The sequence below is a fragment of the Schistocerca piceifrons genome, chromosome 5 (assembly GCF_021461385.2).
Source record: "Schistocerca piceifrons isolate TAMUIC-IGC-003096 chromosome 5, iqSchPice1.1, whole genome shotgun sequence".
NCBI classification, from domain to species: Eukaryota; Metazoa; Arthropoda; class Insecta; order Orthoptera; family Acrididae; genus Schistocerca; species Schistocerca piceifrons.
In genome coordinates this window covers 136,018,940-136,045,327 of record NC_060142.1, presented here as the reverse complement: position 1 = coordinate 136,045,327, position 26,388 = coordinate 136,018,940, and positions in this window count along the sequence as shown.

The window sequence follows — 26,388 nt, the reverse complement described above, 5'->3', positions numbered from 1 at the left end:
TGTGCTGCTTTTTTCTGAACACGAGTGTACTTATTTAAAGAAGCAGCAGTGTTCTGTAATTTCTTATCTTCGCTCGCAAATTCAAAAGACTCTTCGCAATTATAATCAAAATTGATTTCAATCATAAGCTTCCAGTTAGTAATAAGCTGCTGTTGTTTCTCTGATCGATCCACTTTCTTTAAAAAATAACTCTTTCAGGGCGTTTCGAAATGTGGTGTTGTGTGAGTCAGTTGAGATATAAATAACGTAACGAGCATGTTTAAACATGAGCGTCTCCATACTCCTCTTTCGAGTGTCCTTGTTACTTCGGTGTGTTATTTGTACCACAGCTGCTGTCTAGTTTGAGATGAGCGCATCCGTTGGTTCTCAGTACTGACCGAGGAACGAGTAAACACTCCCCCTCCCACTACCCCTCTAGGAGCGTAGACTGCGTCATCCTTTCTCTGCTCCTCGTTTTCCCTCGAGCCAAATCGCCTTCTTTCCACGGAAGCACAAACAGAAAAGAGACTACATGTCTTCAGTAGTATCGACAATTATAAAAAACATTTTGTGATTTGTTCGTCGCGAAACTGGAACTATCGACAGTACTTCGCATAATTAATATTTTCAACAGTGATCACAGACGGAATATACGGGAGATACATGTATTTAATAAGAAAGGCGACAGGATTTAAGAAAGTGTTGTTATAATACGGGAGATTCCGGGAAATACGGGTGAGTTGCTTAACCTAGCCGTAGCTTACCCGAGCGTGCTGCACCGGTCGACCACACCCAGAAAAATTTGCAGCCAACCATAAATCTGTAAAATCTGCACCCAGTATTCGTGGAAACTACCTCATCAATACGTCACAACCTTCCTGCACAATGAGTCCTCAATTATCCACTTCCTATGCCCGCTGTGGGATTTAGTGCGACCCTGTCGCAGTCGCGGCGACGCCGCCATGTACATGCTCAACGCGAAAAAAATATCGCACTGCCTGGAAAAAGAGCTAGAGCGCCAGCAATTGCCCACACAAACTTCTACGGTATTCCCTTATACATAAGCTTGTGGCACTATATAATTCTGCAGGCTTTCGTGGCCGTTGTCACTGTAGGTAAAATCTTCTGGGTTATTAGGCCGCGTCATATTTCTACTAAAATGATTGACGTTTCGACCCCTCTGCTGGGATTTCCTAAGGATCTTCTGGTGTCTACTACTGCTAGAACAATGTCAGAGACGAGTGTCGCATCCTTTTATATAGGGGAGTTATCTCGCGTTCGTGCTGGAGAAGTGATGGTATCGGTTGAAATTCATATGGCTACCATTGGTGGGTCATAGCCATAGGCTAATATTACCGCTCTGATGCAGAATATGTTGGCGAATCTTCTGTGGATACCATTGGCGGCCCATCGTCATTGTATAGAAAGGCACTATTCCACACTTACACTGGATAAGGGGTATTGGTTGAAATTCCTGCTACTGCTATTGGTAGTTTGTCACCATTGGCTAGATTCGAAACCGACAGGGCAAGATAGGGGGAATGTTTACCCAAAATATTATTGTCAGCCGAGGTGACTTGCAGCGCCTTGTTTATGTCGCTCGCACACCGCGGCCGCGCATTCGCTTCCTTGATGGCGTGGAGCCACGATGCCGGAAGCCTATAGCCATCCTCTCTATTGAAATTACATGGATTCTTGGAAATTTCAACAGCTTCTCGGACTTTCCTTCTATAAATGTTTGTTTCCCTAGCCATTGCACGTACGTTATTAAAATCAATGTCAGGGGCATCGTTCTCGTGATGATCCGCTACTGCTGATTTTGCGCTTTGTTTTAGCCGCATGTGCCGTTCGTGTTCCTTAATGCGTTCCTTAACAATTCTTCTCTTTTCGCCTATATACACTTTGCCGCAGCCACATGTAACTTGATAGACAGCCTGCATTTTGGAGGCAATCAGGTGCATCCGTTTTCCGTCGGAAATTTTTTTTATTTTGTTTTGACTAAAGAAAAATGTCAGAATACCATTTTCCTTCAGAATTTTGTTTATGGGGTCAGTGACCCCCGAAACGAATATTAATCTAACGGAGTGAGAAGCGGTTCCTCGTCATTCTTATCAGCGTTATAAATATTCCGCCTAAAAGCCCTGTGTATTGAATAACTATCATACCCATTTGCCTTCAATGTCCTCTTTAAAAAATTCAACTCCGATTCCAAGTTGTCTTCATCGCTTATATGGAAGGCACGCGAAGAAAGAATGTTTAGTACTGCTTGCTTCTGGGCTGTGTGGTGGTGCGCAGTGGCATCTAAATACCTGTTTGTCTTAGTCGGCTTCCTGTACACTCTGTGGCCTAGATTGATATCAGATCTTCTGTATACCAACACACAGGAACGGGAGACCGACCTCACTCTCAACCTCCAACGTAAATGAGATTTTAGGGTGAATTCCATTTAAGAAATTGTGGAGCGCATGAAGTTCTTCTTCGCTGTGTGGCCATATAACAAATGTATCGTCCACATAGCGCAGCCAGCAAGAAGGTTTCAAAGCAGCACTACTTAATGCCTGTTGATAACTATATTCCGTATAAACGTCAGCTGCAATTGGCGATATGGGTGAGTCCATAGCAAGGCTATCACCCTGTTTATAGAATTCACCGTTGTATTTAAAATAGCTCTAACGAAGACATAATTCAATTAAGTCACAAACATCTGGAGCAACATTCACCCTTATGATCTCCATTGTATCTGATACTGCGACATTAGTAAATAACGATGTCACATCGAAGCTGACAAGAATGTCACCTGCAGATAATCAGTGTGCATATAATTTCAAAAAAATGTTTCTAATCTTTTATAAAATTATTTGTTTTACCAACTAGATGGCTCAGTTTGTCAAATAAATGACATACAAGAAAATAAGTCGGCGAGCTAAACCCACTGACTATAGGCCTCAGAGGAACAGATTCTTTATGTGTTTTGGGTAGTCCATACATTCTGGGTGAGGCAGGTATTCGAGGTTTTAGATTCTTTGTAATAGAGCTGTCCAGAATGGAGTGTGATATCAGGTTTTTCACTTTCCGAACGATTCTGTTCGGCGAATCGTTTTTTAACTTGCGATACTCAGGATCAGCTATTAGTTGTCTCATCTTCCTGTTATAATCCGCAGCGTCCAAAACAACAGTAGCATTCCCCTTATCCGATTTTGTTACAACGATACTTTCGTTTCTCATGAGTTCAATGAGAGGTTTCCTTTCCTGCGCCGATATGTTGTTTTTCGGAGGTTTCGATTTCCGTAGAGAAACCTTGCTCTTTTCGGAAGAAAAAACAAGCATGCTTCAACGGCACTTACAATTTCTTCAACAGGTATTCTCTTCGGTGTAGTTGCGAAATTCAGAACTTTGCCCAGAACTGAAACAGCTGCTTCATCGAGTACTTCTGAGGAGACTGAACTTTAACCGCTAGCTTATCGAACTTCTCTTTTTGTTTCATAGCAATGAAATCCGAAAACCTTGTTGAATGACCAGACGTGATTCTGTCCACTTTATCCCAGTCCTGGGGTGACAGACTTTCCGCCAGTGAAAAACGTACATCAATTAAAACGGAGCCAATATGATTCAAGTCTCTACGTATTTGCTGGATTCGTACATGGAGAAGTGTTTGGCAGGCCCTTTGGTAGATCCTCCTGGCTTTCACTGTCTGCACATGTGGGCTAATTCTGGTGAATCTGGGAATAACATCATTATCACGGCACTGGGAGAGAATGGCGAAATCGCTGAGTAATTAACCTCTTCATCTGCGAAAGTTCTCCAGTCTTCTGATGGTAGTATAAACCTCTTGCCCACACAAGCGTTATATTTAATTCTGCAGGCTTTCATGGCCGTTGTCACTGTAGGTAAAATCTTCTGGGTTATTAGGCCGCGTCATATTTCTACTAAAATGATCGACGTTTCGACTCCACTGCTTGGATCTTCCTCAGGATCTTCCGGTGTCCACTATTGCTAGAACACTGTCAGAGACGTGTCGCGCCCTCTTATCAAGGGGAGTTTACTCGAGTTCGTGCTGGAGAAGTGATGGTATTGCTTGAGATTCATATGGCTACCATTGGTGGGCCATAGCCATAGGTTAATATTCCCGCTCTGATGCAGAAGAAGGGGCGATGTTGGCTAATCTCCTGTGGATACCTATGGCGGCTCATCGTAATTGTTTAGAAAGGCACTATTCCACACTTATAATGGAGATAGACTATTGGTTGAAATTCCCGCTACTGCTATTGTTTGGTCGTCATCATTGGCTAGATTCGAAACGGACAGCGCAAAAGAGGGGAATGTTTACCAAAAATATTATTGTCCGCCGAGGTGACTTTCAGGGCGTTGTTTATGTCGCTCGCACACCGCGGCCACATATTCACTTCCTTGATGACGTTTCTGTGGAAAATTTTGAGCAACAGACATTAAGTAGTGCTCCTTAGAAGCCCTCTTGCTGGCTCCGCTATGTGGACGATACATTTGTTATATGGCCGCACAGCGAAGAAGAACTTCATGCGTTCCACAATTTCTTAAATGGAATTCACCCTAAAATCTAATTTACGTTGGAGGTTGAGGGTGAGGTCGGTCTCCCGTTCCTGTGTGTTGGTGTACAGAAGATCTGATAACAATCTAGGTCAAAGAGTATACAGGAAGCCGACTAAGACAAACAGGTGTTTAGATGCCACTTTACTCCACAGCCCAGCCCAGAAGCAAGCAGTACTCAGCACTCTGTCTTCACGTGCCTTCCGTATAAGCGATGACGACAACTTGGATTGAATTTTTTAAAGAGGACATTGAAGGCAAATGTGTAGGACGCTTATTCAATACACGGGGCTTTTAGACGGAATATTTATAACACTGATAAGAATGACGAGAAACCGCCTTCTCACTCCGTTAGGTTACCGTTCGTTTCAGGGGTCACTGACCGCGTAAGCAGAATTCCGAAGAAAAAAGGTATTCAGGCATTTCTCTTTAGTCAAAACAAAATAAAAGATTTTTTTCTGACGGAAAACGGATGCACCTGATGGCCTCCACAACTCAGGCGTCTATCAAGTGACATTTGGCTCTTTTGGTCTCTGCTGATCCATTATGGACGTGGAATAGTGGCTGGTAAATATTTAACAAAGAGAGTCACCAAACAGAGGTGCCGATTGAGAATTTATTTTATTTTATTTTCGCTACCAGTTTCGGCAAAACTATGGGTGATCTTCAGGCCCCATGTGCACCTCTCAAAAATTATCGATATTGGTGTTCAGGGGGCCAACAGCCCTGCCGCAGTGGTAACACCGCTTCCCGTCAGATCACCGAAGTTAAGCACTGTCGGGCTTGGCTAGCACTTGGACGGGTGACCGTTCGGTCTGCCAAGCGTTGTTGGTAAGCGGGGTGCACTCAGCCCTTGTGAGGAAAATTGAGGAGCTACTTGATTACGAAGTAGGGGCTCCGGTCACGAAAACTAACAACAGACGGGAGAGCGGTGTGCTAACTACACGCCCCTCCATATCCGCTACCAGTGACGTCTATTCTGATGATGACACGGAGGTCGGTCAGTACCGTTAGGGTTTTTCGAGGCCTCTTCGGACGGAAGCAGATGGCCCCAATATGCCAATATCGATAATTTTTGAGAGGGCAGATGGGGCCTGAAGATGACACATTGAATTTCGTTAAGTGGTAGCAAAATTAAAATAAAATAGTTTCTCAATCTGCACGGGTGTTCGGCGAATTTCTTTGTTAAACGCTCAAATCTTTTTGTGCGGCATCTGATTTTCATTTCTACATATGCAGGTAAGCGCCAACAAATTATGTTCGCAATCGGGGGAGAACGCTGGAGATTGAAATTTGTTGAAAAGATCTCACGGCAATTAAGAACGTCTTTGTTTTAATGATTGCCACCCCCAACCACGTATCGTATCCGTGACACACTCTCCCATATTTCCCGATAATACAAAACGAACAAACTTTCTTAGAACTTCCTCTATGTTCGCTGTCAATCCTAGCTGGTAAAGATCCCATGTCGCACAGCAACACATTAGCGGAGGCCATATACGTGTAGTGTAAGCAGCCTCATTAGGAGATTTGCTGTATCTACTAAGAGTGCTGACAGTAAAACGCAGTCTTTCGTTCTCTTTCTTCATAACTTATCTTTTGTGATAGTACAAATTAATGTTGTTCGTAACTCTTGTCACTAGATATTTGGTTAAAATGAAAACTTTTATATTTTTGTGATTTATCATGTAACAGAAATTTAACGAATACCATTTACAACTCATGTGAATCACGTCATGTGTTTCATTATTTAGGGTCACAATTGTCACTTTCCGCACCATATAGATATTTTGTCTTAATCGTTTTGCTACTGGTTTTGATATTCTGATGACTTTCCTAGATGGCAAATGACAGCATGATCTGCAAAACTCTCAGATGTCTGCTCATATGGTCTTGTAAATCATTTATATATTCTACAAACAGCTGAGGGCCTATAATACTTCCTTTGGGAACGCCAGATATCACTTCTGTTTTTCTCGATTACTCTGTGTCAGTTAGTGTGACCTGTGATCTTCCTGATACGAAAGCACGAATGCAGTCGCACAATTGAGACGATATTCCATAGGGACATAATTTGACTAGATTTCACTTATGAGGCACATTATGAAAGACCTTCTGGAAATATGGAGTCAATTTGAGACCCTGTCGATAGCACTCACTGCTTCACTAGAATACAGTGCTAGTTAACTAGGACGACGATTCAGAATCCGTGCTGATTGTAAGTCAATAAATCATTTTCTTATAGACAATATGAATTGTCTATAAGAAACATTATGAAATGTTCGGATGCAGAATATGTTCCAAAATTCTGCTGCAGATCGACGTCAGTGGAATAGGTCTGTAATTCAGCGGATTAATCATCTTTCGTTTGGTAGGTACTGGTGTGACCTGTGCAACTGCCCACTCTTTACGTACGACTCTTTCGTATATGACTGCTAAATGCGGATGTATTACACCGGGAACATATCCTTCTAAGTTATTCGTAATGGCAACAGTTACCGATGCTAATTTTGGAATATTTACTTCTGTGGTGAAGAAATTTCTGAAAACCGTATATAGTAACTCCTATTCAGTGGAACTATTATCGGTAATATCACCACGCATACTCTGTCCTAATATAAAAATGCTTTATCACTTGTCACCTTGAAATTTTTCCTTTTTGTTCGTGAGTTGTAGTGTTACGTAAATTGCGATGAACAATCTGTTCTTCTAAAGTGTCTCTTACTTAATACACAATTTTATAATGCTCATGTGTCTTCCACTTAGCTTTAACAACAATGATATTCAGAATTATTCAGGCGTATTGTTCCTATATAATTCTCGCTCCACTGCAGAGAGCAGTGACAGAGATTTTATGTCAGTGGTTTTGAGAAACAACTGAAAGAGATAAAATTTAACAAACTTGTAGCTCTCGATAGAATACACATTAGATTTTATCCCAGATTTCCGTATGTAAGCCCCGTTTTACCATAATCTATCATAGATACATCGAAGACAAAGGGATGCCTCGTGGATGGAAGAAAGCACCGTTGTGCGCATGTACAAGAAGCGTATCAGAAGTGAATAAGAAAACTAACGTGCATCATCCATAAGATCCATTTGTTGTAGAGTCGTACAACATAATTTGAGCTAAAACGTAGTGGATCTCCTCCATGCCAAACAGCATAGACACCGAAAACACCGACCACGTGAAATCCAGTTCGCAGCTTTTTCACATGACGTACTGAAAGCCATGGTTCAAGATAGTCATGCAGACGCCGTATTTTTCGGTATTAAAAAAAAGAAAAAAGAAAAAAAAAACATTTGACTCACAAACGAATGGTCCATAGCACGCGATTGGCCGTGACGAGAGAGCATAGCGCAGTGTGGTGCTAATGACCGGATTGACACAAACGAATTTGAAGTACTTAAATCATACAAAAATTCCAAGTATCATTAATGTTTTGAATAAGAGTTGCGGTAGTTCTGCATCTACATACATACTCCGCAGCCCACCATACGGTGCGTGGTGGAGGGTACCTCGTACCACAACTAGCATCTTCTCTCCCTGTTCCACTCCCAAACAGAACGAGCCCTAATCTCTCTTATCTTTGTGGTCTTTCCGCGAAATGTAAGTTGGCGGCAGTAAAATTGTACTGCAGTCAGCCTCAAATGCTGGTTCTCTAAATTTCCTCCCTCCTTTCCTCTAGAGACTCCCACCCGAGTTCCTGAAGCTTTTCCGTAACACTCGCGTGTTGATCAAACCTACCAGTAACAAATCTAGCAGCCCGCCTCTGAATTGCTTCCATGTCCTCCCTCAATCCGACCTGATAGGGATCCCAAACGCTCGAGCAGTACTCAAGAACATATTAGTGCTTTATAAGCGGTCTCCTTTACAGATGAGTCACATCTTCCCAAAATTCCACCAATGAACCGAAAACTACTATCCGCCTTCCCCACAACTGCCATTACATGCTTGTCCCACTTCATATCGCCCTGCAATGTTACGCCCAAATATTTAATCGACGTGACTGTGTCAAGCGCTACACTACTAATGTAGTATTCAAACATTACAGGAGTCTTTTTCCCATTCATCTGCATTAATTTACATTTATCTGTATTTATAGTTAGCTGCCATTCTTTACACCAATCACAAATCCTGTCCAAGTAATCTTGTATCCTCCTACAGTCACTCAACGACGACACCTTCCCGTACACCACAGCATCATCAGCAAACAGCCGCACATTGCTATCCACCCTATCCAAAAGATCATTTATGTAGATAGAAAACAACAGCGGATCTACTACACTTCCCTGGGGCACTCCAGATGATACCCTCACCTCCGATGAACACTCACCATCGAGGACAACGTACTGGGTTCTATTACTTAAGAAGTCTTCGAGCCACTCACATATTTGGGAACCAATCCCATATGCTCCTTAGTTAGGAGTCTGAAGTGGGTCACCGAGTCAAACGCTTTCCGGAAGTCAAGGAATATGGCATCCGTCTGATACCCTTAATTCATGGTTCGCAAGATATCATGTGAAAAAAGGTCGAGTTGCGTTTCGCCGGAACGATGCTTTCTAAAGCCGTGCTGCTGCATGGACAGCAACTTCTCTGTCTCAAGGAAATTCATTATATTCGAACTGAGAATATGTTCAAGAATCCTGCAACAAACCGATGTCAAGGATATTGGTCTGTAATTTTCAGGATCCGTCCTTCTACCCTTCTTATACACAGGCGTCACCTGCGCTTTTTTCCAGTCGCTTGGGACTTTACGTTGGGCAAGAGATTCGCGATAAATGCAAGATAAGTAAGGAGCCAATGCAGTAGCCTACTCTCTGCAAAACCGAATTGGAATCCCATCAGGACCTGGCGATTTATTTATGTTCAATCCATTCAGCTACTTCACAACCCCAAGGATGTCTATCACTATGTCCTCCATATGGGAATCTGTACGAGACTGAAACGGCGGTATGTTTGTACGAACCTCCTGCTTGAAGATTTCTCAGATGCTAAATTTAAAATTTCAGCATTCGTATCAACAGCTAAATTGCTCCATGTGTAATTATTAGAATGGTAACTAGCAGAGGAAAATAAATCAAGGCAGCGTTTGATGTTACATTTCAGTAGACTTACGACAATTATGGCTTTAATGCATTATAATGAAATACATTTATATATACATCATTTTATGGCACTTCCTACAGCACGGTTCTTATGATAATATTTGAATAATGTATATTTTAGTAACAATGAAAGCTTTCCTAGTTTATTCCTCCTTAGCTGTCACAGTAAAGCGACGTGTCACTTGAATGACGAAAACAAATATTTTCCTTACGCCAGGCGCAGCAGAAGAAAGAAAAGTTAATGCTCTCAGGCATCTCACACTATAGTCAGATCCAAGAACGATGGCGGTTCGCGAATGTCGAGGCACGGACGAGGATTGCATTGTTGACGATTCCAAGCGACAATTGCGGTAGGCACATGCGTTTGCTTTCCGCTTGAAGAAAGCGTATGTCCTTCAAATCATGCCCCCCTCTTGCTTATGCGGAATGCATCACTTACCACCTCCATCAGCAATGAAATAAAAATTCACTAAACAATTCGCTACGATTATTTTTAATGCTTACATTAGCTACGGCATTCAGAGCAGAATGCTCAGAACACTCCTGAACGCTCATTGGCAGTCAGAGAATGCGTGACGTAGGTGCGCAGAACAAGCCCAACCTCTATCGCCGACATTTATGTCTCCAACTACTATTATCAGTTTTATTTAGACAAAGTCGTGGTGGAGTAAGAAATGGTACTGGCCGTTTGCTCTGCTTACTGTGCTGCATACCGAGCTTACCTAGAGGTTCGTAAAATGTACCAAAGCAAACTGATAATGCACAAATGATTGAAATTTAAGAATACTGTTCTCCTGGTAAACCTCAAATGACACGGGGCTGTCGGAAATTCTACTGTCCTACAATTTCTTTAACAATACGTTCCACAGTCGAAAAAGTTCTTTATCGAGAGTCACACTGGTTTTCCCGTGTGAAATCTGTTTTACATCAACAGTCTTTTCTTCGTCCTCCTGAAACACAGAGGCATCTTTACGTCTAGCACTACAGTCCAACAGAAGCAATTAATTAATTTCTGCATCTGGTTAAAAACAGTTTTTCAAACGAAATGTTAAAATTTATTCTTTTCTACTTTTTACCGTTCTGAAAGATCGGTTATATGATTTTTGCCACTAAAAATTCCTGTTTTATAGTTTTGGTCCTAATATGCATTGAGATTGCTAAAGAAAGACACAAAGCTATAGAAACAGTAATTAACCCATACTTAACCCTGTCGTTGTTGTATATGAATGTGCCATAGCGTTCATCGGCTTCACTCGCCTCGACATGATAACAGTGCGACTTGTTCAAACTTCTTTCACGAAAGACATTAGACACAGGAATGATAGCAAATTTCGTCTTCACATCAACTACGAATTAATGTCATGTCCTCTGCACTTTTACTTCGAGTAAACTTCATTGCTTTGCGATTTCCTACTCTGTGTGATTTCTTGAAGCTGCTGTACCAGGTGGAAGAAGACTTGAAACCAATTATGTTGCGATTCAGAGGGCCCGGGCCTGTAGACCTCCATCGCTAACGGTGCAGTGTCTCTCACAAAATGGTTCAAACGGCTCTGAGCACTATGGGACTTAACATCTGAGGTCATCAGTCCCCTAAAACTTAGAACTACTTAACCCTAACCAACCTAAGGACATCACACACATCCATGCCCGAGGCAGGATTCGAACCTGCGACTGTAGCGGTCGCGCGGTTCCAGACTGAAGCGCCTAGAACCGCTCGGTCACAACGGTCGGCAGTGTCTCTCACAAGCAGTTCTACATGTTTCATAGCTCAAGAAAAGTCCTCTAAGGAACTGTTGTTCGTGTTATTTCTTCAAGTTTAGGGGTTTGTGTTGGTTGTTAATTTGGCGGGTGAGGTGTGTGGTGGTGGTTGTGGTGGAGGGAAGTAATCTGACTTTGTGCCCACGCTGTACAGCATATGGGTTGCGGATTTCAACAGATGGTTATCGTTATAAAGTGGACTTGTAATGATACGCAAAACGGCACTATGTGGCGTGTGTATTTAGAAATATAATGTAACTAGTAAATTATAATAATCATCGTTAAGCATAAATCAGTCAATAAAATTCTTTTCTCGATGGAGTCTCCATTGAAATGTCAGCAGCAGACGTCGTTTAGAGTTGGCAGTGAACATTTGCGCATACATACCGGCAATTCACGTCTTTGCAACAAATCGTACAGTTAGTGAGTGGTGTTAGCGGTACACATTGACCGCTAGAAGAGAGGAAAAGTTCAGGGAAAACATTTTCTACCTTGCTCAGATCACGGTTTCCACTTCGTAACCCTGTCGATCGTCTATTGCGGCTGAAATAAGGAAGTAACTTTAGTGTCTTATATATCGTCGACAACTAAGATGGTTAGCAGACGGAGGACTGCACCCATTTTCAAATACTAGATTTAGAGGAAGCTGCGCGGCCATTTCAAGGTCATTCGCCTAGAGTGAACTGCGAAGCTACCTATTACTCTCATCTGGATGGTGCCTGTGGGGCTGAACTCCGGTCTCCCGAATGCGAATCTAGCACGTTAGGCACTAAACCTACCCCTCAGTGCCATTGAGGAAACGGCATACGAAAGGCATAAGGCTTCGTAAAAGTGCAGAATAGGAGCATTTGTGCTCGAACGTCGTACTTACTGATGGCAATGAATATGAAATGAAATTAGACATACTGTAAAAATGTTTGATCGCTAAAGTTGATAATGGTCACATACTGCAAGACTTTTTCCGATACACAGGCTCGCTGATTTCAACTCTAGCTTGTAAACGTTGTATTGTCAGTTTGTCCTCTTTACCTGGTCGGCACATGTCGGTAAAGTCGGAAATCGTCTCACCGTTTGTTTTATGGTTGAGCTCTCTGTAAGCTTAGCACTCAGTGAGCAATTGTACTGGAACAGCATTAATTTAATTTCATATTCATTGTTTCAAATATGCACCGCAGTTGAATCAACCTATCTGTAATACACACTCACGAAATATTGTTCTTCACTTTTCGATAAGCATCTGTTACGTCACCATAAAACGTGGAATGTCGGAGAACTGGCGAATTTGAAGAAGACATATCTACGAGAAAAGCTGTAGAGCGTTAAAATATATTTTGGAAATGTCAAAGAAAGTTTCGAGAAACATAGTTGGTTAGTAAATATCGCCATTTATCAGTTTTATGGAAATCATGTGGTTCATGAGCGTCAATTTCTTACTTTCTATTCAATGTTTTTTTTTCCAATAGCCACTGTAGTTTTTTTCATTTATTTATCAGTACAATCATTCTGCACATATCAATAAAAGTTTTGCGTCACCTCGGTTCCTAGAGTTCCTGAACCTGTACTGAAAATTGGAATAGAGATCAACATAAACATCACTTTCGCCCTTTGTATTCCTTATGAAACCCACACATTGCTTGTTGCACCACCATATAGTGAGACCTTCAGAGGTGGTGGTCCAGAGTGCTATACACACCGGTATCTCTAATACCCAGTAGCACGTCCTCTTGCATTGATGCATGCCTGTAATCGTCGTGGCATACTATCCACAAGTTCATCAAGACACTGTTGGTCCATATTGTCCCACTCCTCAACGGCGATTCGGCGTAGATCCCTCAGAGTAGTTGGTGGCTCACTTAGTCCATAAACAGCCCTTTTCAGTCTATCCAAGACGTGAGCGATAGGGTTCATGTCTGGAGAACATGAAGGCCATTCTTGTCGATCGATTTCGTTATCCTGGAGGAAATCATTCACAAGATGTGCACGATGGGGCCGCGAATTGTCGTCCATGAAGACGAATGCCTTGCCAATTAGCTACCGACGTAGTTGCACTATCGATCGGAGGATGGTATTCACTTGCCATACAGCCGTTAAGACGCCTTCCATGACCACCAGCGGCATAAGTCGGCCCCATATAATGCCAGCCTAAACAGCAGGGAACCTTCACCTTGCTGTACTCACTGGACTGTGCGTCTAAGGCGTTCAGCCTGACCGGGTTGCCTCCAAACAAGTCTCCGACGATTGTCTGGTTGAAGGCATGTGCAACACTCATCGGTGAAGAGAACATGATGCCAGTCCTGAGCGGTCCATTCGGCATGTTGTTGAGCCCATCTGTACCGCGCTGCATTGTGTCGTGGTTGCAAATATGTACCTCCCCATGGACGTCGGGAGTAAAGTTTCGTATCATGCAGCCAATTGCGCACATTTTGAGTCGTAATGCGAAGTCCTGTGGCTGCACGATAAGCTTTATTCTACATGGTGGCGTTGCTGTCAGGGTTAATCCGAGCCATAATCCGTGGGTAGCCGTCACCCACTGCAGCAGTAGCCCTTGGGCGGCCTGGGCGAGGCATGTCATCGACAGTTCCTGTTTCTCTGTTATCTCCACCATGTCCGAACAATATCGTTCTGGTTCGCTCCGAGACGCCTGGACACTTCCTTGTTGAGAGCCTTTCCTGGCACAAGGTAAAAATGCGGCCGCGATCCACCAGCGGTATTGGCCGTCTAGGCATGCCCGAACTACAGACAAAACGAGCCGTGTACCTCCTTCCTGGTGGAATGACCGGAACTGGTCGGCCATCGTACCCCTCCGTCTAATAGGCGCTGCTCATGCATGCTGGCCGGATTGGCCGAGCGGTTCTAGGCGGTTCAGTCTGGAACGGCGTGACCGCTACGGTCGCAGATTCGAATAGTGCCTCGGGCATGGATGTGTGTGTTGTCCTTAGGTTAGTTAGGTTTAAGTAGTTCTAAGTACTAGGGGACTGATGACCTCAGAAGTTATGTCTCATAGTGCTCAGAGCCATTTTTTATTTTATTTTATTTCATTTTATTTTTTTGCTCATGCATGATTGTTTACATCTTTGGGCGGGATTAGTGACATCTGTGAACACTCAAATGGACTGTGCCTGTGGTACAATTTCCACAGTCAACGTCTATCTTCAGGAGTTCTGGGAACTGGGCTGATGCTAAACTTTTTTTGGTGTGTGTGTATAAATACGGTTCAGTTTGGGGATAACTTCAGCTTTCAGTTGATAACCAGCATCTACATCTTCATAGATACTTTGCAAGCCGCAGTTCTGTGCGTTGCGGTGGGTATTCTGTACCGCTACTAGTCATTTACGTTCCTGTTCCACTCGTAAATGGAACGACTAAAACAACTGTCTGTATGCCTTCGTGTAAGTCCTTTTTCGAATCTTAACTTCGCAGTTCTTCTGCGCAATGTATGTTGGCGACTGTGGAATCGTTAGGCAGTCAGCTTCTAATGGCGGTTCTCTAAATTTTCTCGATAGCGTTTCTCGAAGAGAACGACGCCTTCCCTCCAGGAATTCCCATTTCAGTTCCCGAAGCTTCTACGTAACACTTAGGTGTTGCTCGAACCTACTGGTAACAAATCTAGGAGCCCGCCTCTGAACTGCTTTCTTCTTTCCTGCCTCTTACGGATCCCAAACACTCGAGCATTCCTCAAGGATAGGTCGCACGCGCCTCCTATATGCAGCCTCCTTTACATGCGAACCACTCTTTCCTAAAATTCTCGCAATAAACCGAAGTCAACCAGACGCATTCCCTACGACATGCTCATTCCATTTCATATAACTTTGCAACGTTACCCCCAGATACTTAAACGACTATACTGTGCCAAGCAGAACACTGGTAATGCTGTAAACGAACATTACAGGTTTGTTTTTTCCTACTCATCCACATTAATTTACGTATTTCTACATTTAGAGGTAGGTGCCTTTCATCACACCAACTACAAATTTTGTCTACGCCGTATCTCCGTACAGTCACCGAACTTCGACACTTTACACTACATCATCATTATCACACAACCTCATATTGCTCCCCACCCTGTCCGGAAAATAATTTATGTATATAGAGAACAACCGCGGTCTTTTCACACTTCCTGGGGCACTCCAGACAATACCTGTATCTCTGAAACTAAATGTGATTATTCATGAGAAAAGAAATCTTCTTAACGGTACTAAACAGCGGTTTGTGAATCTATTGAGGACCACAGTTTGCCGCATATCTGTAGTTCGATGGAAAAAAGCTGAGTGAAAAAATAAATAAACAAATAAATCCCTCAGAAGGAAAGGACGAACAAAATAAATCACTCATGTCGGGAGGTCATGAGATTTCATTTCAGTGATAGTAAAATCAATTGAAATGAAAATGGAGTTGGCAATTCGAGTGCACTGCTTGTGTCAGTATCTTGTTGCGCTACCTGAGGCCTGATGAGATACAGTTTAGCTCAGGCATATACAGTCGTGGAGGCCATGGCGTTATGACAGCCTGCAGTCCGTATGCACTGCTTGCATACGAAAATAATGTTACGGAGTAACTATGGAGCCCAATAAGTCAACTGTCTTCGCTACAGAAGATTACTTATACTGGTGTTCCATAGAGTTAGACCTTCCGGTTTGCGACTAAGTGTAAGCCCACTGCGCAATATTTTTCTACGCTGCTGAAGTGAACATTAAATTTAAACCAATTGAGTGGAACCACGGAAAATGTAGAATGTGGGTTTACCACAACGAAAACTGTAGCTCCTCTATAGTGTTTTCTTCCTTATGTTACCTGAAATGGGTGACGTCAACCATGCCATCTGGAACGAATGACAGTGAAGTTTAAGTGAAGACATCAACATCCTCTGGCTTCAGAATTGGCATTTACTGCCAGCTTCAGCATATTACAAGTCTAGTAACTAAGAGCAAGTAAATGTAGTAAATGCGACGCTATTTCTGCTATCAAGTAACGTCTTCATCAATTAATTTATTACAACGAATAGCCGTAGGTGTCCGATATTAATTTGAAAAACTTTTCTTCAGGCACTGAAAGCACTAAATAACTGATGAAAAGTATTCGCATTTGCGAATATGGACAACCATCAGCTGTGTAAGGGAATGACGACACTGAAAATTTTTTTTCAGGTCGGGACTCGAAAGCGGATTTCCTGCTTGTCGAGAACGGTCGCCTTATCATTTCTTCTAATTTTTTTTATATTTTTTCCGAGCAGAAACTAAAAATTAATGTCTTCTGCATTCTGCATCAAATGAAAACTATGCCTCTCTTTCTGGATTTTTTTTTTTTTTTGTGGAAACACAGAAACTGAGTTGTGCACGTGTTGTATCAGATTGGAGGCTAAGTGCGTGGAGGGACTGATAGAACATAGTATATAGCTACTGTCTCAGACAAAATAAAAGGGGGTGAAGTCTGAGGGTTATGAAGCTGTGAAATAAAATCGAATGTCGGAATCCACACCACTGCATTACATACTGGGCTGAAAACAAAAACAGTCGGGGATACTTCCTTTATTAAGGCGAAAAATAAAAGGGGGACACATACCGCAGCGCAGCGCAAAGGGTCACGACGAAACTTTCCCATAACTTAATCATCCAGGTATTCAAATGTTCAAATGTGTGTGAAATCTTATGGGACTTAACTGCTAAGGTCATCAGTCCCTAAGCTTACACACTATTTAACCTAAATTATCCTAAGGACAAACACACACGCCCATGTCCGAGGGAGGACTCGAACCTCCGCAGGGACCAGCCGCCATCCAGGTATTACTTCTGGTATTTGCCAAGGTAAATCCATCATTAGGCTATCCGTGCGCGACTTACGACCAGGCCCAAACTTCCATGTCGTCAACGAGGTGTCGACAACCTGCACTTGTAAAGTCATTATCTGCATTCCCGTAGAGAGAAAACATTTTAACTGAAAGTCGCTTGCCCAGTATCGGCTGATAAGTATGATATTGGAGTTCCTGTGAAGCTCAGAAGTACGATGCAAAGTTTCTTCGAACACACCATCGTACATCTGAGCAACATGCGAACACTGAAATTTGTTAACTAAATTATTAGATGCTTGTAAAAATGACCGACAAGCATTAAACGCTTGCTTCAAGTACACATGTAGCAGCAGCGGAATGAAGAAAGTAATAGCAGTAACGAAAATAATGAACAAATCTAACTTCATATTCTGCGGCAGTATTTCTCGAAATCAGAAATTTCTTGAAATGGAAAAAATTTCAGAATGACCTCGAAGCGGGGCTGTGACATCTAGAAGCGTCTCTGCATTCCACTGGCATGAAACTAATTTCTGTTTCACAAGCTTGCTGATGACTGATCAGTTACCAGAGAGCCAGATTTTCCTCGATGTGTCTAATTCGTAAGCTAAGTGCATCTTCCGTTACAACATAATTACGAGGCTCCCAACTGTTCAATACAGTGTCAGCGACATTTCAGATGTGTCGGTGCAATGAAGGCTTGATGCGCTTTAATTTACTAACAACGGTGAAACTTCCTCCAGTCAATAACAGCTACAATATTCACATAGTATCGTCATTCCTGAAACTGTGTTCAGAACTGTCACGTGCTTACCGCGCGCATATGTCACAGTTTCCGATGCTGGTCTCGAGCGCGGAAATTTCCGTCGCTGCTAGCGGGACATTGGGAAGGGGTGGAGGGGCGGTGGATGGTTTTCTGAAACATCAGCAGCAGCCCTGGCATCTAAGCAGGATGTTCCAGCGCACACAAGCTACAATAGATGCGAAACTTTGTCACCACTTTCTTCTGAACACGTCCTGTTGAGTGATCTGCACAGGGCAAAAAATTGGAAAGCGTTACATTTTATGTAAAAACGTCTAAACCTAATTTCTCACTTCCATTCACCATAGTGCTTATATCATTCACGTTTTTCGACGTGTTTTGATCCTACCTAAATAACAAGAAATTATTGGCTGATATTATTATATATGTACTCCTTTTTTCCCACCAGGATAGTTTCTGAAATATGGTTTGCGAGTGTTAGACGTACTAAATACTTAGGGATTACAATTACAAATAACATAAAATGGAACAATCACATTGATAATATTTTGGGTAGATCAAACCAAAGACAGCGATCCTTTGGCAGAACACTTAGAACGTGCAACAGGTCTACCAAAGAGACTGCTTGCACTACGCTTGTCCGCCCTATTTTGGAGTATTGCTGCGCGGTGTGAGATCCGCATCAGGTGGGACTGACGGATGACATCGAAAAAGTACAAAGAAGGGCAGCTCGTTCTCTATTATCGCGAAATAGGTGAGTTAGTGTCACAGACATGATACGTGAATTGGAGTGGCAATCATTAAAACAAAGGCCATTTTCGTTGCGACGGGATCTTCTCATGAAACTTCAATCACCAGTTTTCTCCTCCGATTGCAGAAACATTGTTCGCACCCACCTACCTAGGGAGAAATGATCACCACTATAAAATAAGAGACTGTGCGGCTGGTCCTGGTGGAGGTTCGACTCCTCCCTCGGGCATGGGTGTGTGTGTTTGTCCTTAGGATAATTTAGGTTAAGTAGTGTGTAAGCTTAGTGACTGATGACCTCAGCAGTGAAGTCCCATAAGATTTTACACATAAAATAAGAGAAATCAGCGCTCGCACAGAAAATTTAAGTGCTCGCTTTTCCCGCGTGCCGTTCAAGAGTGGAACGGTATAGAAACAGCATGAAGGTGATTCATGAACCCTCTGCCAGGCACTTTATTGTGAGTAGCAGAGTTATCACGTAGATGTAGATGTAGGACTAAATTCATTATTTCTGTCATCGCACCATATGTGCTGTATTTCTCGCACTCAGTTCCATTCAGTACGAAACGTTTTGCAAAAGGAAACTGAAATTTACCGAAGCGTCAGTATCTGACAGTTCTTTTTCGTTTGTTCCATGTATTTTTCTTCGTTGATATTTTTCAAATTGCCTGTCTTTTCCAGGTGTTGGAAAGCTTCGTCAGGTGATGTGGCGTTTAACTCAGCGGGAGTTGTTACTGACGGCATGGGCTTCTGTGTTCTTGGCAGCTGAAGGGCCGGTTTCAGCAATTAAACCACAACCAGTAGCATTTGGGTCAAGTCTACATCTTCATCTACATCTACATCTACATCCATACTCCGCAAGCCACCTGACAGTGTGTGGCGGAGGGTACCTTGAGTACCTCTATCGGTTCTCCCTTCTATTCCAGTCTCGTATTGTTCGTGGAAAGAAGGATTGTCGGTATGCCTCTGCGTGGGCTCTAATCTCTCTGATTTTATCCTCATAGTCTCTTCGCGAGATATACGTAGGAGGGAGCGATACACTGCTTGACTCTTCGGTGAAGGTATGTTCTCGAAACTTTAACAAAAGCCCGTACCGAGCTACTGAGCGTGTATCCTGCAGAGTCTTCCACTGGTGTTTGTCTATCATCTCCGTAACGCTTTCGCGATTAATAAATGATCCTGTAACGAAGCGCGCTGCTCTCCGTTGGATCTTCTCTATCTCTTCTATCAACCCTATCTGGTACGGATCCCACACTGCTGAGCAGTATTCAAGCAGTGGGCGAACAAGCGTACTGTAACCTACTTCCTTTGTTTTCGGATTGCATTTCCTTAGGATTCTTCCAATGAATCTCAGTCTGGCATCTGCTTTACTGACGATCAGCTTCATATGATCATTCCATTTTAAATCATTCCTAATGCGTACTCCCAGATAATTTATGGAATTAACTGCTTCCAGTTGCTGACCTACTATTTTGTAGCTAAATGATAAGGGATCTATCTTTCTATGTATTCGCAGCACATTACACTTGAGATTCAATTGCCATTCCCTGCACCGTGCGTCAATTCGCTGCAGATCCTCCTGCATTTCAGTACAATTTTCCATTGTTACAACCTCTCGATACACCCCAGCATCATCTGCAAAAAGCCTCAGTGAACTTCAGATGTCATCCACCAGGTCATTTATGTATATTGTGAATAGCAACGGTCCTATGACACTCTCCTGCGGCACACCTGAAATCACTCTTACTTCGGCGGAAGACTTCTCTCCATTGAGAATGACGTGCTGCGCTCTGTTATCTAGGAACTCCTCAATCCAATCACACAATCACACAATTGGTCCGATAGTCCATATGCTCTGTTTTTTTTTTTTTTTTTTTTTTTTTTTTTTTTGTTTTTTTTTTTTTTTTTGGACATCAGTCTACTGACTGGTTTGATACGGCCCACCACGAATTCCTTTCCTGTGCTAACCTCTTCATCTCAGAGTAGCACTTGCAACCTACGTCCTCAATTATTTGCTTGACGTATTCCAATCTCTGTCTTCCTCTACAGTTTTTGCCCTCTACAGCTCCCTCTAGTACCATGGAAGTCATTCCCTCATGTCTTAGCAGATGTCCTATCATCCTGTCCCTTCTCCTTATCAGTGTTTTCCACATATTCCTTTCCTCTCCGATTCTGCGTAGAACCTCCTCATTCCTTACCTTATCAGTCCACTTAATTTTCAACATTCGTCTATAGCACCACATCTCAAATGCATCGATTCTCTTCTGTTCCGGTTTTCCCACAGTCCATGTTTCACTACCATACAATGCTGTACTCCAGACGTACATCCTCAGAAATTTCTTCCTCAAATTAAGGCCGGTATTTGATATTAGTAGACTTCTCCTGGCCAGGAATGCCTTTTTTGCCATAGCGAGTCTGCTTTTGATGTCCTCCTTGCTCCGTCCGTCATTGGTTATTTTACTGCCTAGGTAGCAGAATTCCTTAACTTCTTTGACTTCGTGACCATCAATCCTGATGTTAAGTTTCTCGCTTTTCTCATTTCTACTACTTCTCATTACCTTCGTCTTTCTCCAATTTACTCTCAAACCATACTGTGCTCTTACTTTGTTCATTAAACAACTGTGGGGAACTGTATCGAACGCCTTGCGGAAGTCAAGAAACACGGCATCTACCTGTGAACCCGTAACTACGGGCCTCTGAGTCTCGTGGACGAACAGCGCGAGCTGAGTTTCACATGACCGTCTTTTTCGATACCCATGCTGATTCCTACAGAGTAGATTTCTAGTCTCCAGAAAATTCATTATACTCTAACATGTACGAAGCCATCGGTAAAAAAATAAAATGTATGTTATCGATTTAAAATAAATGCAAGACACCATTTGCTTACGTAAATATTGCTTTGGATATGATCTCCACTTCGATTACGCCGGACTTACTACATATTAAAAGTTACCCCCAAAGTGGTAGTGATGCACGTTGGCCACTTGGGCCATCGTTCCGCTATTTATGTGGGTCATTTCACCATATCACCATAATTTAATTAGTTTATTTCGTTTACGAATACTTTTCAAATATTTGCCGCTGTATGCAGTGTGAAAATAACCCTTCGTCTATGGAGCGTTGACTTCTAGTACACAACAAAGTATACTGAGCAAGCATAATTTCCTGTCATTAGCAATAAAACATAAAATGCTTCTTATTTCTCGCTCGACAGTCTAACTGCAATATCGTATTTGTGGAAAAATCGGCGCTGTTTTTGCTACCACTCTCCTTGGTCGGTGGCGTAAGCTAACGTGTCCCTGTGACCAACCTACTCTAGTCTAACCCCGTAAGTGCCCTATCCCTACGAATTGCTACACACAGGAATTTGTGTCAAATGGTTCAAATGGCTATGAGCACTATGGTACTTAACATCTGAGGTCATCAGCCCCCTAGAACTTAGAACTACTTAAACCTAACTAACCTAAGGACATCACACACATCCATGCCCGAGGCAGGATTCCAACCTGCGACCGTAGCGGTCGCGCGGTTCCAGACTGAGGCGCCTAGAACCGCTCGGCCACACTGGCCAGCGGAATTTGTGTCAGTTGATTGATTCAGTCAGCGACTCTCTGACATTCTAATCGTAGGATACAACTTTTTTTTTCATTTTGTGAACTGCACCATTTTATATATCTGATAATTTAAGGCGAGTTTCCAGTGTTTGCACCACTTTGAAATCTTCTTAAGATCTGAATATTTGTGCAGCTTTCTCAGACTGTATTTGATTATAAATAACTGCATCAACAGTGAAAAGTCTGAAGTTACTATTAAAACTGTATGCACGGTCATTAATATATAACATGCCAGTCGCTGTGGTCCAGCGGTTCTAGACGCTTGAGTCCGGAACCACGCGGCTGATACGGTCGCAGGTACGAATCCTGCCTCGGGCATGGATGTGTGTGATGTTCTTAGGTTAGTTACATTTAAGTAGTTCTAAGTCTAGGAGGCTGATTACCTCAGATGTTAAGTTCCATAGTGCTTAGAGCCATTTGAAACATTTTAGCTGCGCGGGATTACCCGAGCGGTCAAAGGCGTTGCAGCCATGGACTGTGCGGCTGATCCCGGCGGTGGATCGAGTCCTCCTTCAGGCATCGGTGTGTCTGTTTGTCCTTAGGATAATTTAGGTTAAGTAGTGTGTAAGCTTAGGGACTGATGGCCTCAGCAGTTAAGTCCCATCAGGTTTCACACACATTTGGACATTTTTGGAACCATTTTATATAACATGAGCAGCAACGGTGCAAACACACATACCTAGGGCCCATCTGAAGTCTTTACACCTGTGTCGATGACTGTCCACTCAAAACAACATACTGGTCCTCCCCACAAACCCAAACACAAATCTCGCTTGAACCTCATATGTTCACCCTTCTGATCATGTGTGCTTTGAGACTCAAATGTGTATAAAAGAGGAATCACGCTATGTATACCAATGTAGCAGGGAATTATTGATTATTTACAGTTTTTTGCGCCACAGTGTACGTCGTTCAGTGTCTTAATAACGAAGAGTCCTCGTCGCGATACGTTCACAGATTCAAAAGTTACGGCTACCTCAGCGTTGATCAAGTTATGGCGCCTTTATTTAAATCACTAGCTTTGTAGATATTTTCCATCGTTTATGAAATGCTGGTACAGATTTTGTATTGGACACAGTGTACAGAATACGACATCCGACATAGCTCTGTTCCTAATAAAATATTAGCAGTTACACCCCCGCTGCTAAACATGAAATTATCACATCGTGGTATGTACGTTACACCAACAAAATTGCCCTGTCGGTGTAGCGGACAGTGTAGTTGAGAGTGTAATTATACAATGACTGTTAAGACAATCTGCTAATTTCAGTACTGTTCGCGTCTCTCACTTTCCAGATTGTTGGTACCCGCAATTATGGAAGCGCTGTTAAAATCATCGCCAATTCCATGCCCTACGCTGCGACCGACCGCACCCTATGAAGGGATTAGCGGCCGCACAGAACTGTAAAATCAGATAGCTTGCCTTACAGGCTGCCCTCGCTTAACGAAGACCTTTTTTCGAATAAAATTTAATGGCACAGTGGTCCTCGCAAAATTCGGCCGCGCAGTTGGAGCAGCAGCCAGGGCGTCGACGCTTTGCTCCGCTCGCGCAGTTTGCAGCGCGCATTTGCGGCCAAACGATGCCATTTGTGCCACAGGGGCGCAGTTCGCGCAACGCTTTTCAATAGCGCCGGATAAATTCTGTTTTTAATTGGTAAATGTTGCTTGTTTAATTTGCATATTTAGTGAGGAGATGCGTGTTTCGCCACATAGGGACTTGTAGATAATTGGCAACAACAGTTTGAGAACAACAGGGAATTGTACGTATTGACAGCTGGCAATTTGAAATGCAGAGACGGCGGCAAGAGAAAAGCACAAAAATAAGGAAATGGGGACGCCCGCGGAAATTAGTGTCATTTAACGAATAATTATCCACGGCACAATACAGGTAAATTACTTTACAGGCTAATGAGCAGTATGGCGGCGTTTGATCTTTCGCAGTGCAGTTACGATTGCTGTTTGTTTAACACTGCATGCCGTCCGTAATCAGATATTGTTTCCTGATTACTAATTGATTGGTAGAGACGGAACGCTGACGGGAAACATTATGTATTTGTCGTTGCCCCCGTAATTCAGGAAACATAACAAACAAGCTATTTTGCCGAAAACTGACATTTTAATACCGTGGCCGAGTTCAAAATAGAATTCAATTCTTGCAAAGACGATAACAGCAACTAGCTGTAGAAAGGTTCATTTTCTGGCGGCTGTTAACTTCTAGGCCAGCCGTTGTGGCCGAGCGGTTCTAGGCGCTTCAGTCTGGAGCCGCGCGACCGCTACGGTCGCAGGTTCGAATGCTGCCTCGGGCAGGGATGTGTGTGATGTCCTTAGGTTAGTTAGGTTTAAGTAGTCGTAGGTTCTAGGGGACTGATGACCTGAGATGTTGAGTCCCATAGTGCTCGGAGCCATTTGATTTTTTTGTTAACTTCTATATTTGGTTCAAATGGCTCTGAGCACTACAAGACTCAACTCTCTGAGGTCATCAGTCCTCTAGAACTTAGAACTACTTAAAGCTAACTAACCTAAGGACATCACACACATCCATGCCCGAGGCAGGATTAGAACCTGCGACAGTAGTGGTCGCGCGGTTCCAGACTGCAGTGCTTAGAACCGCTCGGCCACTCTATATTGGCTCTGAGCACTATGGGACTCAACTGCTGAGGTCATTAGTCCCCTAGAACTGAGAACTAGTTAAACCTAACTAACCTAAGGACATCACAAACATCCATGCCCGAGGCAGGATTCGAACCTGCGACCGTAGCGGTCTTGCGGTTCCAGACTGCAGCGCCTTTAACCGCACGGCCACTCTATATTACAGTTGTTCTTGTTTATAGTAGCTGTCGGCTATTTTTCCCGGTTGTGGCGAATACTCCTTGCTGTGGTAGTGCCCTACAGCAATATACGATGTGAGAAGTGGCCTGTTTCTTTGCAAGTGTACGTAAGAACGGATTACTTAATATAAAAAGGGATTAAAATATAACTGTTATAGTATTAGGATACTTACACGAAATTCCCGCTTCATTCTCTTGCACTGTTGACTGCTTCTGAAGAAATAGCGAGAAATATATAAAACATAAGAAATGTATATAAAAAACTATTTTACATACTTTTACTATTTCGTAAATGGAAATAGTACACAACATAACATAATCACGGCGGAACCTCGTCATGAGTTACCTAAAACTATAGCAGTTCTACCTTAGAGATTTATGTAGATTGTTGAATTCGTTAATGGGTACAGTTATTCTCAAATAGGCCAGTTCTCTCATCAGTTTTTGCTGCAGTGCATCCCCACCCGATGAACATCAGACGCAATGGGGAAAAAATAGCAAACAACTAATACGAACAAGACAGCTGTAATGTAAATGTGAACTGCTGTCTGAAGGTGACTTTGCAGGTTCAAACCCGGTAATTGAGCTACATGTTTAAATGAACAGCATTATCAACAGAAGCTGGTTGCTGTCTCCTTCTTTGCAATGTTTAACGTCACAAATAAGAGGTGAACTGGCATAATGCCCAGTACGGTGATGTTGATTCAGGTTTCGATTGATTTATCTAAAAAAATGCTCTAGGACTAAAAACAAGAAAAAAGACGCACAACGAAGGAATTATCCTAATGGGACGGAAATCGGTATATGTGATGCATATGCACAACGAACCAAATGTTTACGGTTTCGAAAACATTGGCTGATTTATTCAAGAGAAAGATCCTCCTAAATTCAGCAAGTCAATAACGCATTGGTCCACCTCTCGCTCTTATGCATGCAGTTATTCGGCTTGTCATTGAATGAGTTTTTAGACGTCCTTCTGATGAGAGATATGGGGCCAAATTTCGTCCAATCGTCAAAATTCTCAGAGGATTGGACAGTCCTACTTGTACATGGTGGCAGCCAGTCAAGGAATATTTTAAGGAATTAGTTCCAAAAATTTATTTCAAAGGCCCAGTCAAATCTTTACAAGTGTTCTCCCAGAGTAACTTGGGAAGTGCCTATGTGACACAAGCTGCTTGTCTTTGAGAACCGCCGGCCGGTGTGGCCGTGCGGTTCTAGGCGCTTCAGTCTGGAATCGCGTGACCG